The sequence below is a fragment of the Lytechinus pictus genome, chromosome 5 (assembly GCF_037042905.1).
Source record: "Lytechinus pictus isolate F3 Inbred chromosome 5, Lp3.0, whole genome shotgun sequence".
Lineage (NCBI taxonomy): Eukaryota > Metazoa > Echinodermata > Echinoidea > Temnopleuroida > Toxopneustidae > Lytechinus > Lytechinus pictus.
Window position 1 is genome coordinate 10096626 of NC_087249.1, and position 13975 is coordinate 10110600.

At 36.0% G+C, this 13975-nt stretch overlaps 1 long non-coding RNA gene across 1 annotated transcript; it reads right to left on the minus strand.

The window, feature by feature from the left end:
• Window positions 1–272: 272 nt before the first annotated feature.
• On the minus strand, window positions 273–9798 carry LOC135154237 (uncharacterized). The gene is made up of 3 exons (XR_010293623.1): window positions 9475–9798; window positions 4693–4800; window positions 273–3938 (listed from the first exon to the last, which is right to left on the minus strand). It is a non-coding gene; the product is annotated as an uncharacterized LOC135154237 (long non-coding RNA).
• Window positions 9799–13975: the final 4177 nt, after the last annotated feature.

The following is a 13975-nucleotide window of genomic DNA, read 5'->3' on the forward strand; positions in this document are numbered from 1 at the left end:
TATGGGTATTTGAATGTTGAAATCACTTCTTTTATGGAGATCCTCCGATTGGCAATGCAACCATGATTTGTGATGTCACAGGACAAATCTCCCTTTCGTTACACTGATAATATAACCCAAATTAAAACATCTATCTTAGCCCATTCTTACTATTTGTTAATCTTAGTTTCTCAAACTTTCATTGATTTGTTTTCTGTTTTCACACAAGCTAACTCTTTTCCAGGGTGACATTCTCTTTTTAAAAGTATGTAAAGACTAGATTAATGCATTCACCTACAACCAATCGATAATGTGCCAGGAGCGGATCCAGGAGGGGGGGGGTCGGAAAGTAATTTGTGGGGTGCTTGTCAGTTTTTGTTGAGATCAAGCGCCTTTCATTTTGTGAGTGATGCCCGGGGGGCCACTTACATTGACGAGTGGATACCATGCGCGACCAAAAAAAACCACGTAAAAATGATGTCTTTTTCAAGCTTAGGGTACGTTACGTACGTAACGTAATAAGGGTGTCAAAAACACACACAAAATGAAAAAAGGGGATCTATTTCGCTAGGAAAGCTTTGTGTTTAGGGTCAAATTTGATAGGGTATAAAAAGACAAATGTTTTTTTAAGGATGTAAATTTTTGCCCAAACAGTCAACACTAGATCTACATGTTTAGAGTCCGATTTGCGCGAGGTGTGGGAGGTGGGGCCGTACTAAACCCAATGATGTAGGTCAAGGTAAAACCGACGTCCTTTGACATATAACAAATAAAAATATCGCTGTACTTGTTTAGGGGTTCAATAATTTAGGGAATACTTGCCAAGGGTATCGTTTTGTTTCCAATACTTGTTAAGGGTAGTGTTTTACACGGTAATACTTGTTACTTGTCAAAGAACAATTATGCACAATAAAGTGATGTGAAAATAAAAACGTCGTTGATGTCACTCATCACTATTTCTTTTTACTTTTTGTAGTGAAAGATTTGACAAGAGAGTAACGGAATCATAAGATAAAGGTTGCAACCATGATAATCCCTCACTTTCAAAAAGGAATCAAGCCAGGGGCGGATCCAGGCTTTTTCGAAAGAGGGGACACATATAAGAGGGGACACATATTCCCGAGGAAAAATTTGACAAAAAAAATGTTTTAACCAAAAATTTAAAAAAGCTGACAAGCAAAAAAAAGGGGTATTCACTTTCAAAAGGGGAAGGGGGCACACTTCTATTTTAACGGCATTCTTACATACAAATTCTAATTGTGCCTCTCAAAGTGGGGGGGGGGCGGCACGGGCCGGCTGTGCCCCCCACCCTGGATCCGCCAGTGAATCATGCATTGTATCACATTATAATGAAGAGAGATATCTCATAAAATACCATACAAAAGAAATAGTGAGTTGGTGATGTCATTGTGCAAATAACTGTTTTGTGAAAAATAAGCCCCCCCCCAAAAAAAAAAAAAAATTAATGCGTCATAACTTACTTATTTTACATCAAATTTTGATGAAGTTTTAAGCGTTGTGCCAGTTTCATTTTCCTATTTCCATGTAATTATTATTTTGCTTGAGGAGTTGCCGACCTGATAGTTTAATATACCGTCCCGGGAACATTTCCGTTGTCATGGTTGTGTAACGTAAAGGTCGTCGATCTCGGGACGGCTAAAGACCAACTGGATCCTTGATAACCCCTAAATGATGTGACTGCATCGGATGAACTTTCAAACCAAGGTATCAACATGCTATAGATTCGTCGATCAAAGTCCACCATCAACGTTCTACTCCTCGTAGTATAGTAGAGGAGTAATTTAGAGGACTTTTGATTAAAGGAAAATGAAACCCTTGAAACAAGATAGCTTGGGCAAAAACAGAAAAATCAAAGAAACGGGTAAACGAAAGTTTGAGAAATATTGAATGAATAATAAGAAATTTATGAGCATTTGAAGTTTAGATCATTATTGTAGTGTAGATCCTCCCATTGACAATGCGACATAGATGTGTGGTGTCACATGTGAACAACCTTCCCATTACTTTTCTATATATTTCACTTAAAATGCCTCTTTTATCACATCTATCAGTATATAGATATAGTATATAGATCACATTTTCTTTCTATAGGAGGGCATGTAATACAGATTTTCAAAAAATACATTATGGATAAAGAGTTTGTATCACCCTAAAAAGAGCAAAAATTGACATTTTCAGGGTATTTTATAGTTCATCAAAGGGAAAGTTGTTCACATATTACATCACAAATATTTGTCGCATTGCCAATAGGAAGATCTCCATATAATTTTGTGATCGCAATATTCAAATGCTCATAACTTTCTCATTATTTGTCCGATTTTTTTCAAACTTGCTTTGATCTTATTCTTTGATTTTTCTGTTTCCACAAAAGCCAACTTGTTTCAAACGTTTCATTCCCCTTTAAAACGAAAGAGGTACCAGTATCCGAATTTCGGAACATAAAGGAACCCCACATTTACCACATCAAACGTCTGGCAGTGCATCTCTGCTACATGACATCCCCTTTGATCACTATTAGATAATATGTATTTCCTCACACTATTGGATGATTTGGAGCTACAATAGAGAGTATCAAGTCACCTTTAGGTTTACACTATTTTTGAGAAGGAAAAACCTGTATTTTAAAAGGTCAAGTCCACCCAAGAAAATTGTTGATTTGAATAAAAAGAGAAAAATCAAAACTAGCATAACACTGAAAATTACATCAAAATCGGATGTAAAATAAGAAAGTTATGACATTTTAAAGTTTCGTTTTTTTTCACAAAACAGCTATACACGACTCGGTGACATGCAAATGAGTCAGCTGATGATGTCCATCACTCACTATTTTTTTTTGCTTTTTTGTTTGAATTATACAATATTTCATTTTTTTTTACATATTTGACAACTTGATTAGGACCAACTTGACTGAACCATATAGTATTAAACAATGCTCATTCCACATGTTCAGGGAGGAATTAATCGTTGTTTCACTTGACAATGAGGAGAAAATTAGAATATTTCATATTTCATATAATAAAATACAAAAGAAAAAGTGAGTGGATGACGTCATCAGTCTCCTCATTTGCATACCGTCCAGGATGAGCATTATGAAATTAAGCGAAACTTTAAAATGTCATAATTTTCTTATTTTACATCCTATTTTTATGAAATTTTCAGGGTTATGCTTGTTGGATTGTTCTCTTTTTATTCAAGTAGACATTTTGTTGGGGTGGACTTGTCCTTTAAGCAAAACATTACATTTTCTTAATTTTAATTTTATTTCTCTTTTTGTTACACTCTTGTCGTTTGTTCATGATAAAACTCATATTACAAACTGATGTTTGTATCTTTCTGACAAACTATCCACAAAGCATGAGGAAATCTGTAAAAGAAGAGAGTAATATTATCATATTTCCAGTATGAGAGAGTTTTTATACCCACAAGTTATGAATGCAATATTATACAAAACCACCATTTACGGCAAACCTTTTTTTATTCAACCTAATTCCTTTAAAAATCAATAAAAAATCGGGCGCTCCTTTTGGGCGTCCCAGCCTGTAGGGACTACATGTAGAAGAGATGCAATGTCAGACATTTACGTTTGGTAACTTGGGCCTTTTTTCCACATACTTGTTCCAATGTTCAGATACTGATACCTAGTATAGTTCGTTTGATAAAAAATCACCTTGCTGTCTGATTATAAAACTGGGTCCTAGCTCTCAAGTTTGGCCAGTCAACAATGACGTCAGACCTCATCTCACCGTAATAGATAACCACATCACATCCGGATGCCTTCTAAGCAACATTCTCCTATTCGCCTGACCCGCCATCACCTCCTGGTGAAATCTTTCCAAGTTCCTCACTAACCTGACTGCATGCATGATTGGCGGTTCGATCCACTTCCAATTCTGGGTCAGGATCGAAGGGGTGGAAGTCTTGGCCGACACCAGTTAATTCTTGCGCCGATGTAAAAAGAAAAGAGAACGAGCGAAACAATCTTATATTATTATGTTCCGTTTCTCTTCTAAATTTATATTATCCAACAAAATAACAGACCATGTAGGGCCCATTCTTCTAAGGTAACAGGGATCTGCAGCCAACCACAATAAAAGTTTCCATGATAGTTACAATAATACCAAATCAAACATAATTTGGACTTCTGGTATCAAATTAAAGTTGATTCATATCGACGCACACCATGCTGATTACATGTCTGTTGATATTTCTGTAATACAGGGGCCGCGGAACCGGGGGGCTGGGGGGCTTCAGCCCCCCCCACACTTTTTTCCATAACCGTGTACAAAAACGTAAAAATGACCATACGATTGTGATTTTTAGCATGGTCAGCCCCCCACTGTTGGCTCAGCCCCCCCCCCCACTTTGAAAACCGTTCCGCGGCCCCTGTCAGTACTATGAAAAAAATATTTATGTTTCGTAATTGTATAATTCACAAAATATTATTTTTCAACTTGCTAAACGAGATCTTTCCAAAAAGTTCCAGATCTCAATCCTACAATGATGTCAGTCTTTAATAAGAACATTTTATAAATGAAATACACTAACCGCAGAATCCTTAAAAAGCTGAAAAAAATTCCATGCTTTATAATATATACATTTTCTCTTGCTAGTGATACTTCAGTATGCCTGACATTGCAGCTTTTCTGTTATTACCAAGGGGTGCATGCTTGACTCGGGCATATCTATACTTACCATTGTCCCTTTAGCTCAACAGCAATTGGGTGATATCACTGCAGGAATGAGATCTGGGACTCTGGTTATAAGAAAAGTCCACCCCAAAAGTTGACCTGAATAGAAAGACTAAATCAAACAAATAAAACGCTGTAAACTTCATCAAAATCGGTTTTAAATCAATAAAGTTAACTTTTACAATTATATATACATGTACATGGTGATTAGCAATTGGGAGAGTTGCCGGAGAGTTGAAATTGAAATATTACAATTTTTGAATGTTCTAAAAAAGTGGTATTTCCCTTTGATATAGAAGTAAAATGAAATTAAAAGTCCAGTGAAATGTTGAGTAATCGTTAAAAACTAATAATTTGGCAGTTATTGAAGTTGTTTACCGGTATATATTTCAACTTCACTTATGCAGAATCCCTCACACCGGCCTCAAAGCATTTATGAAAATTTAGAAAATATAATTGGTTAAGTTCTGCGTGTGTGTGTGTGGATTTCTTTATGTATTTTTCTTATACACTCTCTAGAATTTCTCATTAGGTGCAAGGTAAAAAGGGCAGAGGTAAATGTGGCATGCAGAGGTAAAAATAACAGAGATAAAAATGGCAGAGGTAAAAATGGCAGAGGTAAAATGGCAGAGGTAAAAATGACAGAGGTAATATTTGCAGAGGTAAAAATGACAGAGGTAATAGTGGCAGAGGTAAAAATGGCACTATGGCAGAGGTAAAAAAGACAGAGATAAAATGGACAGAGATAAAATGGCCAGAGATAAAAATGACAGAGGTAAAAATGGCAGAGGTAAAAATGACAGAGGTAACGGTGGCAGAGGTAAAAATGACAGAGGTAATAGTGGCAGAGGTAAAAATGACAGAGGTAATAGTGGCAGAGGTAAAAATGACAGAGGTAATAGTGGCAGAGGTAAAAATGGCACTATGGCAGAGGTAAAATGGCAGAGGTAAAAATGACAGAGGTAACGGTGGCAGAGGTAAAAATGACAGAGGTAATAATGGCACTATGGCAGAGGTAATAATGGCAGAGGTAAAAATGACAGAGGTAACGGTGGCAGAGGTAAAAATGACAGAGGTAATAGTGGCAGAGGTAAAAATGACAGAGGTAATAGTGGCAGAGGTAAAAATGGCACTATGGCAGAGGTAAAATGGCAGAGGTAAAAATGACAGAGGTAACGGTGGCAGAGGTAAAAATGGCAGAGGTAAAAATGGCACTATGGCAGAGGTAATAATGGCAGAGGTAAAAATGACAGAGGTAACGGTGGCAGAGGTAAAAATGACAGAGGTAATAGTGGCAGAGGTAAAAATGACAGAGGTAATAGTGGCAGAGGTAAAAATGGCACTATGGCAGAGGTAAAATGGCAGAGGTAAAAATGACAGAGGTAACGGTGGCAGAGGTAAAAATGACAGAGGTAATAGTGGCAGAGGTAAAAATGACAGAGGTAATAGTGGCAGAGGTAAAAATGACAGAGGTAATAGTGGCAGAGGTAAAAATGGCACTATGGCAGAGGTAAAATGGCAGAGGTAAAAATGACAGAGGTAACGGTGGCAGAGGTAAAAATGACAGAGGTAATAATGGCAGAGGTAAAAATGGCACTATGGCAGAGGTAAAAAAAGACAGAGATAAAATGGACAGAGATAAAATGGCCAGAGATAAAAATGGCAGAGGTAAAATGGCAGAGGTAAAATGGCAGAGATAAAATGGACAGAGATAAAAATGACAGAGGTAAAAATGGCAGAGGTAAAAATGACAGAGGTAACGGTGGCAGAGGTAAAAATGACAGAGGTAATAGTGGCAGAGGTAAAAATGACAGAGGTAATAGTGGCAGAGGTAAAAATGACAGAGGTAATAGTGGCAGAGGTAAAAATGACAGAGGTAATAGTGGCAGAGGTAAAAATGACAGAGGTAATAGTGGCAGAGGTAAAAATGGCACTATGGCAGAGGTAAAATGGCAGAGGTAAAAATGACAGAGGTAACGGTGGCAGAGGTAAAAATGACAGAGGTAATAATGGCAGAGGTAAAAATGACAGAGGTAATAGTGGCAGAGGTAAAAATGACAGAGGTAATAGTGGCAGAGGTAAAAATGGCACTATGGCAGAGGTAAAAATGACAGAGCTAGTAACGGTGGCAGAGGTAAAAATGACAGAGGTAATAGTGGCAGAGGTAAAAATGGCACTATGGCAGAGGTAAAATGGCAGAGGTAAAAATGACAGAGGTAACGGTGGCAGAGGTAAAAATGACAGAGGTAATAGTGGCAGAGGTAAAAATGGCAGAGGTAAAAATGACAGAGGTAACGGTGGCAGAGGTAAAAATGACAGAGGTAATAGTGGCAGAGGTAAAATGGCAGAGATAAAATGGACAGAGGTAAAAATGGCAGAGGTAAAAATGACAGAGGTAACGGTGGCAGAGGTAAAAATGACAGAGGTAATAGTGGCAGAGGTAAAAATGACAGAGGTAATAGTGGCAGAGGTAAAAATGACAGAGGTAATAGTGGCAGAGGTAAAAATGACAGAGGTAATAGTGGCAGAGGTAAAAACGGCACTATGGCAGAGGTAAAATGGCAGAGGTAAAAATGACAGAGGTAACGGTGGCAGAGGTAAAAATGACAGAGGTAATAATGGCAGAGGTAAAAATGACAGAGGTAATAGTGGCAGAGGTAAAAATGACAGAGGTAATAGTGGCAGAGGTAAAAATGGCACTATGGCAGAGGTAAAATGGCAGAGGTAAAAATGACAGAGGTAACGGTGGCAGAGGTAAAAATGACAGAGGTAATAATGGCAGAGGTAAAAATGGCACTATGGCAGAGGTAAAAAAGACAGAGATAAAATGGACAGAGATAAAATGGCCAGAGATAAAAATGGCAGAGGTAAAATGGCAGAGGTAAAATGGCAGAGATAAAATGGACAGAGATAAAAATGACAGAGGTAAAAATGGCAGAGGTAAAAATGACAGAGGTAACGGTGGCAGAGGTAAAAATGACAGAGGTAATAGTGGCAGAGGTAAAAATGACAGAGGTAATAGTGGCAGAGGTAAAAATGACAGAGGTAATAGTGGCAGGAGTAAAAATGGCAGAGGTAAAAATGACAGAGGTAATAGTGGCAGAGGTAAAAATGACAGAGATAAAATGGACAGAGGTAAAAATGGCAGAGGTTAAAATGGCAGGGTTAATTTGGCAGGGGTTTAAAATGGTAGAGGTAAAGGAAAAGTCGCTACGTACGGAATAGTTTCAATACCTTTCTCATTGACAACATAAATTGCTTCTAGACCACGTAGAGGTACATATAATATATATTTGTTTCTATCGTGTTTTATCACGGGTATACAGATGGGGCTCGGGGACATGGACCCCCCAAAAAAAGAAAATTAAATAAAATAAAAATATAAATAAATAAAATTATACATGTACCAAGAAAATGGGATGGAAGGGATGGAATATGATATTATTTTTTTTATATGATGTTCAAGCCTATCACAAAATCAGACTTTTGTATGGCAAAGCCTTAATTTTTTGGGGGGCGGATGGGGGCTCATATATATCTCTATTTTGTATAGGTTTGACCAAAGTACACAGAATTTATACGATTGTAGGAAAAACAAAATGACTCCACTCGTATCCATATTGTGTCCACATGAAAACACATTTTACAATATTTTGTAGTCGATTATTTATCTCATGATTCATGTCATAATACGTTAATGACCATTTCTAGTCGATATCACCATGAAAATACTTTTTAAGGTTAAATATGCTCAATGATATTGTTAGGGGCGTAGATCCATTTTTGGATGACGGGAGGGGCAAAAGCGAGAAATTGTCCAAATTTCGGCGCACTCTGCGCGCTAAATTAACACAATTTTCACAAAATAATGATCAGATTATAGTTATGTTTTATATTGTATTTTAATGCCAGGTTTAATGGTTCTATAGCAGTGTATAATGCTTTTCCATGCTGTTTAAAACGTACATTTGCATTGCATTTTGTAAACATTTCTAGGTGTCAAAATTATTGGGGGAAATTTCCCCATATTCTCCCCACCAGGCCAGGATCGACACATCCATATCGCTAAGATATTAGGCCCCATTCATAACTGAAATCACGATTTATTTCAACATGACTTCTTAATTGTACTCGACCAACCCTTCTGGTAACTTTACCATTGTAGCAAACTGTCATCACGATGGCTAAGGGCAAATAAATCACAGGCTTCCCACATTGGCAATGTTATATTAAACCTACTTATGAAACAGACTCCTTGATTAATGTACCTCTTACAATGAATGCACAATTTCATTTATAAGGAGAACGACACTTTCACTTCCGAAAAAAATCTCATTATCATCTTCATAATTATCAAAGGAAATATCTCTTGAGGCCGCCACTTCCCTTTGTCTCATGAGGGTGCATGTACCACAACCAAATTCGGAGAAATATTTTATCTTTCTTGTGAGATTTCCCCCAAAGATTGCATAGTATAACTGACTGACTGACAAACACTTATGGTTTCCCTTTTGTTTTGATTTTATCGGTACTTGGTCTTGGCAATTAAAGGTCCCTTTACAAACATCTATTTTTTAGCCATTTTAAACCTTCCAAAATGTTGAACTCTCGTCTGCTTTGTCTTGCGTTAGTCAGCCTGTTTGCAGACTTGCTGTACTTCACCAACTTTCTTGGATTGTGGAGTCACTAAACCAGCAGGTTAAAAATAAGATATTGTACGATTTTTTGTGATAAAAAGTTTGTTCGAATTGTTAGAAAATAACCGTATTTCACATGTTTCACTTACCTGGTTTTCACCACAGTGCACTTTTCATCTTTCCCCTTGATATAGGCACAATTTCGGGAGAAGAAATCCTGGCTGGTATACAGTTTGAGAACAAATATCCGGTGTTTAAATTCTGTTGTCGTGTGCCGCTTTGGTCGGACATTTAAAATGCCATTGTTGTTTCCAAAGGCGGTCCTACTTGCATTCCTTTCGGCAAAATACATCCACATTCACCTGCCTATCAGCTACTAGTATTCAAAATGTTCCCGCCATTGTGCGCTCGATCGTTTCGCCCAAGTGCGTAACCATGGGCGTTTGCATGTCGTGATTGCCTGCGTCAATGTCGTTTATCACTTAAAAGACAGGTCCACCTCAACATAAAGTTGATTTGAATAAAAGGAGAAAAATTCAACAAGCATAACACTGAAAATTTCATCAAAATCGGATGTAAAATAAGAAATTTATGACATTTTAAAGTTTCGCTTAATTTCACAAAATAGTTATATGCACATCCCGGACGGTATGCAAATGAGGGAATGACATCACTCACTCACTATTTTTTTTGTATTTTATTATATGAAATATGAAATATTCTGATTTTCTCCTTATTGTCCTGTGAAACAAACTTGCCCTGAACATGTGTAATTAGCATTGCTTAACGTTTTACGGTTCAGTCAAGTTGGTTCTTATTGTCAAATCTGTAAAATTTGAAATATTGTATAATTCAAACAATAAAAAACAAAAGAAATAGTGAGTGAGGGTTATCATCAATTCTCTCATTTGCATGTGACTAAATTGTGCATATAACTATTTTGTGAAAAATAAGCGAAACTTTGAAATGTCATAACTTTCTTATTTTACAACCGATTTTGATGAAATCTTCAACACTTTGCTTGTCTGATTTTTCTTTATTGATACAAATCAACATTTCCTGAGGTGGACTTGACCTTTAAATACTTGATTACTGGAAAGGGGGGGGGGGGGGGGCTTCAGCCTGCCAAAGAAAATTCAACCAGGGTTTATTTCAAATTCAATAAAGGCGATATTACGTGAATTTAAAAGTTATTTTCTCTCTAACTCCATTTCTCGTAAAATTACGTTATGCATTTGGTCGCATTTCATAAGTTGGGTATATGCGAAAAGGGTGGCGGATGAACAAATTTCCACGCAGATCCGTGGATAAATTGTACCTACATCTCAGCCCCATGACCAAATTTGTTATGTGATGTCTCATTTTGAAACTAGAACTAAAGGCTGAATATATTGCTTTAAAATTAGATCAATACAATATCAGCAACAAAAACTACAGCGCATTAAGTTTGAAGTTACAGGGGTGCATGGCGGAGCCGGTGGATGCGGTGAATGATAATCATGTTGAAATGTGATGCTTGACTCACGATTTTTGTTCATTTAAAGCAAATTGTTGCATGGGTTAAATGCGGCTACTTTACAAGATAAAGTTCAATTATTGTCAAAAAACTTTTGGAATTATTTATATACAGTTAAATTATTAATGATCTGCCTAATTAATATACTCGATTAAAATGTTTGCCAATAATACAACTTTTTTCTTAATTTCTTTTAATTTCACTTTAATTTGCACTTTTTTAAGTTGATGTACATTTATATACAAGGTATAGGCATGTAGGTAGATTATGTTAAGTTGATTAAACTTAATTAAGTAACAACTTAAACATGTAGGCCTATTATTATGTCATAATATATTTTGATATGTATACTGACTGTCAGCCTCGTATTTAGTTTAAATGCAAAGAACAACTAAACTTGTATTTTTGCAATTTATAAGCTTTTTTTTCTGTCCATGGTACAGTGACTTTGCCAGTCATGTAAGTGTGACAGTCATTTGTTGTTGTTGAATAATTGCGAAATTAAACATTAAAAGTAGATGTAATTAATATGAATTTTTTCATCTCATTTCATTTATTTATTTCAAATTCTCATGAAAAACATACAACATACTGACGTGTAAACGTGTATTATTTTAGAAGGGGAGCGTGAATGACGAATCTTTGGAGAAATTATATGCAGTTCAAATCAAAAGCATTTATTCAAAGTTCGAGTATAGTTGAGTAGATATTACTGAAGAATCAAAATAAAGCAGGCGATGGAAACAAGTATTCAGAAGTATAATAGTTGATATTTAAACTTTAAGTCTTGAAGTCAGTCAGTATATCTGGATGAGTGTGGGTCTAGTAGTCGATGTCTCTATAATAATCAAGAGGTTTTATTTAAATAATTAGTTTTGGGGTGTAACAATTTAAGGTGGGAGTGATCTAAATTTCTTCTGATTGGTCTAAAGGTAACTGTCTATCAAACTTTCTCTGGTATAAGGGTGTTGTGATACTCTGTTCAGTGACTGGGGCTGGTATTATGAGTCATACTTCTTCTTAGAACTTTAGTTCCTCGAAGTTAGCTGACGTCACTGAGGGTTGGTCTTTTATGGTCAGGGTTTAGGAGTTAAATTGTATTGGGGGTTTTGGAATTCTAAGATGACATTGGGAGAGTTTTTAACAAGTGAAGGTGAATGACTGAAAGGATAACAGGAAGTTAAACTACATACTACATAACAATACAAATCAAAGATAAAGAATACATTGAATACAAATAAAGATACAAAAATGGAAATACATAAACAAGAGATTAAATGAGAAATTGGTTAGCCAGCATAGGCCTCTGGCCTTTCTAAGGCCGGGCTCCCAAAACTATGATAATAATCATAATCATAAGAGAGAGAGAATGTACTGTAAACATCTAAGAATGTGGGTGGGTGATGAGGCAATTACAATTATTTTCAGATTTATTTATAGGCGCCAATAAGGTATTTTTTCATAGCTGTTTTTGAAAGAGGCAAGATTTGGGCATCATTTTGATTTCTTTAGGTATTTTTTGTCCCATAAAATAACTCCGGCAGCATAATTGTACAGATTTTCTAGAAGTTTCATAGTTTAACAAAGGTAAATATAAATCACTAGATTGAATGGACATTTTCAGTCAGTTTAAAATATTTTGTGAATATGGGAGGAAGCAACTGGTGCTCAAACATATGCATAAAAGAAGCTATTTGTAAATTGTATAAATGCACAAAATTGTAAGAACTTTAAACTTGTAGAATAGTTGTCCAGAAGGCGTTCTTGGATGGGATGCTCGTAATAATGCTCTTTTCTGTACTGAGAACAAAGACTCTATTTAAACATGTTTTATAGCACAGCTACCCCAAGCCATCGTGCAGTAAGATAGGCCTAAATGTGGTAAAGTTGTTGCATTATCATGATAAATTAATATATATATAAAATTTGACGTTGTATAAATGTCTTATTCTAAATATAACACTAATAGCACAAGATATTTTTTGTAGAATTACTTCTACATGAGAAGACAAAGACAGGTTTTCATCAGAACGATTCCAAGAAAATTAATTGTACAAACTTGTAATATGTTTTTATCATTCAAGTCATATCACTACATAAGATTATTAAAAAGTTTCTTATTTTTTGTTTTGAATATCATATAATTTGTCTTTGAAGAGTTAATAACCCGAATTTTACAAGGGACCACTCTTCGACCCTATGTATTTCTACATTCAGGATAGAATTTAATTCGACAATACTTTTACCCGACAACAGCTTTACCTTAAAGGTCAAGTCCACCCCAGAAAAATGTTGATTTGAATAAATAGAGAAAAAATATAGCATAACGCTGAAAATTTCATCAAAATCGGATGTAATAACTAAGAAAGTTATGACATTTTAAAGTTTCGCTAAAAGTTTTCACAAACAGTGATATGCACAACTCAGTGACATGCAAATGAGACAGTCGATGATGTCCCTCACTCGCTATTTCTTTTGTGTTTTTTTAATGTTTGAATTATACAATATTCAATTTTTTACAGATTTGACAATGAGGACCAACTTGACTGAACCATATAGTATTGAAATGTACTAATTCCAGGGAGGAATTAATCGTATCACTTAACAGTGAGGGTAAGGTTACCCGGTATATTTACTCACTGCATGGACCTAAAAACAAGTCAAAACACATTAAAGCCCTATGCAGTGCAAGGTTTAATAGTGAACCCCAACCAGAAAATAAACATATTTAAAGTTCTGCCAAGTTATATTTATTTAATTGTGAAGTCATGTGATAAAATATTACGTTCAATAAGTTTGTTTCTCTGGGCTTGTCAAACATTGTAGTGTTGTCTCAGTGCATTCAACAACTCGGCATGAAGGAGTGCATTTTGTGGTGGAGTTCACTGAATTTTTTAGCACAACTGTGCGTGCTGTACAACATAAATCATGAAAAAACCTGAAAAAAGGCTGAAATTGGAAGTTATTGGGGCCGTAAATCAGGCAAAAGCCTGAAGACTGGTATCACTGAAAAGAATGGGTGCCGGAAGGGGGGGGGGTGGGACTGGACAGGGAGAAATACATCTAGAAGTAGGAAAATAACATGACGAAAATCTTGCTTCTAAACTTTAAACCCCTTTTGCTTTCCACCACTA